This window comes from Acomys russatus, chromosome 4 (genome assembly GCF_903995435.1).
Source record: "Acomys russatus chromosome 4, mAcoRus1.1, whole genome shotgun sequence".
Lineage (NCBI taxonomy): Eukaryota > Metazoa > Chordata > Mammalia > Rodentia > Muridae > Acomys > Acomys russatus.
In genome coordinates this window covers 20,003,538-20,010,218 of record NC_067140.1, presented here as the reverse complement: position 1 = coordinate 20,010,218, position 6,681 = coordinate 20,003,538, and positions in this window count along the sequence as shown.

The following is a 6,681-nucleotide window of genomic DNA, read 5'->3' as shown; positions in this document are numbered from 1 at the left end:
GACGTCTGTGTGATTTAGAACCCCGACAGCAGTAACAAAAGAACCCTGCGGCTTTCTATAGACAAATGAAGGTGTATTTCAGGAAAGCATCACCACAATCCAGATGTCAGATGCCCAAGAGTGTTAGATTTACAATAAGATGTGCCAGGCAGGAGAGATGCTACGGCACGCTAATAAACAAGCTAAAATAATGCCATTCACAAGGTGTTTGTACGCTGGCAGCACATAGATCATTCCAGAAACCAGGCAGGGTAAATCTATCATGAGCCTGGATCCGCACACTGAGCTCTGATCTCAGCCCCGGGGGAGGGGTGCTTAGTAAAGGGCTCTCCAGGCTCAGCGCAGAGTCCCACTTCCGTTCCGGGGCACTGGCATTTAACTCTGTGGCCAGCAGTGCAGCCACGTGCAGATGCCAGGATTTCTCATGCTTTGAGTCCCGGTTGCATATTTAATTATAAGAACTGCTCGTGGGAAAGCGGACAGAAAAACTCAAATATATTCACAGTATGTCCAAGAGGGACAAACAAAAATGGGGCCGCTTGGGGTCTGAGAGATGGCTCAGAGGTTAGAGCTATTCACAACTGCCTTTAAGTCCCTCTCCAGGGGACCTGATGCTTTCTTGTGGGGCATGAACGCGCATTCATGCGCGCACTCGCGCGTACATACATACACACACACACACACACACACACACACACACACATACACACGCACACACATACACACGCACACACACGCATACATGTGAATAAAAATGAAATAAATTTTTTAAATGCAGCACCTCTTTGGAAATGCAAATGAGCTGAAAACTTGGGATCAGTTAAGGACAAAAAGAGGTAGAAAGGAAGGGAGGGAGGGAGGGAAAGGAAGAAAGGAGGAAGGGGGGGGGAAGAAAAGGGAAAACCAAAGCCATGCACCCTTCCATGGTAATTGCTTCTGGTGCTCTGTACCAAGCTTCTGCACTGATGAAATTAAAGCCAGGTAAAAGGCATTTAAGCAGAAGGCCACTCATTTCCTTTATCTTCTCCCAACAGGCAAATTTACTAAAGTTTATATCCATCTAGAAAATGAATCAGGTTTTTAACAGTATTTTTTTTAAAACAAACCTTATATTGCAGGGATCTTATCTCTCCACTCTCTGACCTGGTCCTTCAAAATTCCTGAGGTCTAGAGTAGGCCTGATCTGCAATATCATCATCATCATCATCCTGTAAACAAAATTAAATTAGACTCATTTCTTTTTTTCTGAGCTTATGTTTCTTCATTCATTCAGACAACAGACATTTACTGAGTCATTTGCCAGACACTCAAGGGGTAAGAATTAACAGCCTGAGCCAAACCCACCACCTTTGTGAGGCCGGAATTTTAGAAAGAGGTAGGCTCCCTGCTTGGTACCTAACTGAAGGATCCTAAGTCAGTCTGTATATCTGTGTCTGTTGCTGTGCTCTGCATAGTATCGAGGCTACAGAACCTTCCTAGCAGTCTCCTTCCCTGGCGACTGCTGGACTTGTAGACAAAGGCTCTCCTCACAGAGGAAATGGCATGGATACCTGTTTATGCTTCTCTCATTTTCACGCTGCTTCTTGGGAAATTTTGCATGTAAACAGGAAAATTTAGCCTCCCTCGTTTATAAAATGGGATATAGTGAGGGCGTCCTTTTTGTGATAGCATATGTAACAAGGGACACGTGGCAGGGAGCCTGGTTTTTATATCTAAGAATAAGATGATGATAGATACAAGGTACCAGATATTATATGAGGTTTATTAAATGAGCATGGGGGGGCAGGAAAGGGGGGAAGGGTGCCCCAGAGAGACAGAGACAGAGACAGGAAGAATAAGGAGAGAGGGTGGGGGGAGGGGTGCCCCAGAGAGACAGAGACAGAGACAGGAAGAATAAGGAGAGAGGGGGGGGAAGGGTGCCCCAGAGAGACAGAGACAGAGACAGGAAGAATAAGAAGGAGAGAGAGAGAGAGTAGAGAGAAAGAGTAAGAGGAAATAGAGAGGCAGGGGAGGAGAAAGAGAGAGAGAGAGACCTTGTGGAGGGTCTGTTCTTTTATATGGACCTAGGCAGGGCCACGCCCCTGTGACAGGTAAGCAATGACATCACAAGTAGGCGGACTGAAGCAGAATCCTAACATTGGTCATCTCTCCAAAATCATATTTGACCACATTCCCTTTCATTGTCTGCAAACAATGGCTCAGAGCGGAGGAGGGTAAGAATGCTATTTTTTTTTTTTTTAATCCAGAACATTCCAATACTTAGAAGTCCCTAACTCCTCTAATGTCTCCCCACACTGTACAATCACATTGTCAGACAAACATAGCTCTGTGTTGTCTTTGAGTTTAGGAGTGGAGTAGAATTAGATAGCTAGGAAAAGAGGAACAGTGAGATGGCTCAGTGAGCAAAGACGCTTGCCACCAAGCCTGAGGACCTGAGTTCAATCCCCGGAACCTGCATGGTGGAAGGAAAGAACCAACTCCTGCAACTTGTCTTCTGAGCTCCACGCGCGCGTCATGGCAAGCATACATAAATAAAGTAAATGCGATTTTAAAAAATACAAAAACTGGATGTTCTTTTCAGAAAACAAGTAGAAAAAGAAAATAAGAAAAAAAGAGAAATAAATAAAAATTGAGAAGAAAATAGTAGAAAGAGAAAAGAAAGTGTTCTTGGTACACTCTTGCCACTTTTGGGTTAGTGTAGTTCATCTTAACCCAACCCAAGACTGGTTTTCTACCACTGAAAACAAGCAAAGGAAACACTCTGTAGGCCTCTGTTTAAAGCAGTCATGTGTGGTAATCGCTCAGCACCTGCCTGTTTGTTTGGACAAAATCAACACAATGAACAATGAACAAAGGAAATTAAGTGAGACAAAAACAAGTGTGTCACAGTGTATCCCAAAGGCAATCTTTCCTTGGTAGCAAAATGGCAAATTCCGTTATCTCGTTCAGTAGAGAGAAACGATTTCTACCTTGAAAATATATATATATTTGCCTCTGAAGATCACATTACAGCCAATCAAATCACACTCTTAATCTTTTTATTAACAAGAATAAGCTTATTCCAAATGCATCCCAGCTGCCACTCTGCACCCACCGCAGTCAGATTTCCCTTTGAATCTGTCTCATTAGGTACCTCCCAAAGTCACTGTGGAGCCAATAAACAGGGTTATGACACACTGCTCAAAGAAGCTGGGTGCCTTTCGTATATCTTTAAGCGGTTATTAATCTCTGAATTAGTTTAGAATATATTACCCTCCAAGGTAAATTAAACCAATAACGAAATTGACTCTCAAGGGCTCAATTGCCTTTTTTGATGCTGTTTTCACATCTGATTCATACGCTAAGAACACCAGGCAGAGGCATGACCGTATCAGTCCCCATTAACGATGGAGAGCTCAAGTTGTGGGAGGGACTGTATTCTCACTGCTCCTATTTCTTCCCTGAGCTTTGCCCACCCAGACCGGGAGACAGGATGAACAGACATGAGCTTTTCCTCCCACCCACAGTCTCAAGACGTTTCAACTATTGTCAAGGGGAAAAGCAAGTGGCCTGGTTCCTATCACCCTCAGTGGCATTTCAGAGTTCCCTGCTAATAGCTACAGGGTGGAAGAAAGTAAAAAGTGACAACTGTTAAGGAATCCAAAATAATTGCTCTCTAAAACTCTCCAGAGTTTTGGAGGTCAGAGGTCAGAGGGCAATGCTGTAGGCTTAGCTCCCTCCTTCATCTTGATGTGGGTTCTCAGGGTCCAACTCAGGTTTCCCATCCACTGAGCAACCTCCCTAGGCCCAACACCAAGCATCTTAACTTGAACATACAATATAAACAAAATCATAACGTCTTATCAAGATTTTTTGATCCTCTTTCCTCCAAGATTTCTGTAGAGGTAAGTGAAAGAAGACAAGCGCGCGCACACACACACACACACACACACACGAGAGAGAGAGAGAGAGAGAGAGAGAGAGAGAGAGAGAGAGAGAGAGAGAGAGAGAGAGAGAGAGAGAGAGAGAGAGAGAGAGAATATTTGGCCATGATTTTTTGGACAGGGAAGAAGTGACTCTGGCTAGTGTCTCTGAGGACCATATGAATCTAGCAAAATGCTACCAAAATAAGCTCAGTTGGTTTTTTTTTTTTTCTTTCTTTCTTTCTTTCTCTTTTTAAAAAAATTACATAAAATTTGGAAGCTAACCCTTTGGGAGAGCCTTCCGATACATTCAGTAGTACAAAAGAGAACTGGAAAGACGTGTGCATTTATTAGGGCTGAATAACAGACTACAGCTTTGATGACAGGAGAGGTTGAAACACTGCAGGGCCAGAGCCCAGTCACAGTTTCTTTCTGGATGTCTTTGGCCCCCTAAACAGCTGTTCCTTGACCACCTCTATGCCAGACCTAACACTCTGCTAAACAGATAAAAAAACAAAACAAAACAAAAAAACCCCTCAGGCCTAGCCAGTGGACAGGACATTCTCCACAGTTGAGTGGAGAGTGGGGACTGACTCTCACACAAACTCTGGTGCCCCATATTTGACCACATCCCCTGGATGGGGAGGCCTGGTGGCACTCAGAGGAAGGATAGCAGGCTACCAAGACTTGATATCCTATGAGCATATACAGCGGGAGGAGGTCCCCCTCAGTCACAGTCATAGGGGAGGGGAATAGAGTGAAAGCAGGAGGGAGGGAGGAATGGGAGGATAGAAGGGATGGGATAACAATTGAGATGTAATATGAATAAATTAATAAAATATATTTTAAAAAACACCTCAGGCTGCACTAAGGTAACAATACCCTATTCTCTGTCAGTCAAGGAGCCAAGAACATATCAGACAGCATCCAAGGCCCATAGCCGAGGTTTTCCCCCTTTGTAGTAATGGCCGCTTAATGTTCCCACTGATGTATTTGAAAAGCCCCTTGATTTATGGCTTGTCTTTGTTCTGTTGCTATAAAAGCTTCATTGAACCGCTTCCATGTTGGAACATGGTATTTGGGAAGAACAGAAATACGAATCCCTGAGCTATGGTCATCCTTGTTTCAGGACAAACATCCTCTTAATTTCTTGGGGGGGGGGGGGGGGGGCGGGGCCAGCTGTGTCTGCATGGATGATGGAATCTGCAATAAAGGCTGGCACAGAGCTTAACTAACAGACACTAAAAAGGAAGTCAAGCAAGAGACGGAATCACTATGACGGATACAGCAAAGTCTGCAGCCACTATTTCTTCCTGTACTCCTTGCTGGCCAGGCCAAAGAAAGGGACTCGAGAACTACAGTATCCAATATGGAGATTGGCACGGAGAAAAACCTTTTCTTTTTCCTTTATAAAAAGTGAGGTGATGCCGGCTCCCCAGAACAAGCACAGTACGCAACTCCCCAAAATGAGAAGAATACACAGAGCTGCCTCTTAGATAAACCTTCACCATTTTGATGCTGCGGTAACCCACCATTTCCTTCTCTCCTGCTTCCTTTCCAATTAGAGGCAGTCAAGAGTTAGCTCCTGTGGGGCCTTGTTTCACGGTGTAGGAGACAAACGTAATCCCTTAATGGCCTTGTTTCCCCCCCACAAACACAGTGACTGACACAGCATTCTGCAATTAAAAAGGAAGAGGACATTCACTTAAGACAAATCATACTGTAATTGGCATTGTACGCGAGGATGTGTAAAACACAATGACACTGTGACAGCGGACGGTGCTCTTTAGGCAAAGTCTACTGCTTTCTTGTTTGTTGATCCATCTGAGTCCATGAAGAAGCTTTTATTTGACGATCACTGTCAGTGTTTCACATCTCCAGAGTACGCATTGTAATTTCAGGACACCAACTCTGCCAGACTCCTTCCTACAGTGGTCAGGTGACATTTCTCCGTGAGTATCCATGCTTCTGCGCATTGGAGCCCCTCACACCTGTTCTACCTGCCTTTCACCACACAGCTTCTGTGTCCAGGACAAAGCCCTCATGGAAAGGTACCAGAAGGAAATTGCAAATTCAGATTCTGGACTGCTTACGGGACATCTGGGAAATTCCCACATCTTTGTTGGCTCACACACGGGAAAGGCAGGGTCACACCCCAGTGTTGCCCCAAAAGCGTGTGTACATGGATGACGCCAGCACGTATGCGTGCGTGTGTATGCACTGTGCTTTTGGATGTTTGTGTATGTGTTGGGCATGCACATGGTGGCCAGAGGTCAACATCTGGTGTCATCCTCTACCACTCCCTGCCTCAATTGCTGAGGCATGGTCTCTCAATTGAACCTCAACAGGCTCATCAGTTCAGCTAGGCTGTCTGTCCTTAGAGCTCAGGACACCTACCTGCATTCACCCCCACCCCCCCCCACCCCAGTGCTGGGGTTATAGTCCTGTAGCACTATGCCCAGTTTTTTAACATATGTGTTGAAGATCAAACTCAGGTCCATGTTTGCAGGGCAGTCACAGTGCCAACTGAATTATCTTTCCAGTGCCATGGGGGAGTTTTTTGTTTGTTTGTTTGTTTTAAACCCTGAATCCTCTTGTCGGGTTGTGTTCCAGGCTGTCCCTTCAAAGAAGACTTTGAAGCAAAAGGCCTTGGGAGATAGATTTGCTTACTCAGGGGCACAGAGCAAACTGCTGCCTTGACCAACATAAGGATAATGTTTAGTTTTTGGCAATGTTTGGGCAGATTTGCTATTGGCCTCTTTAAATGCCTGGGTTTCTC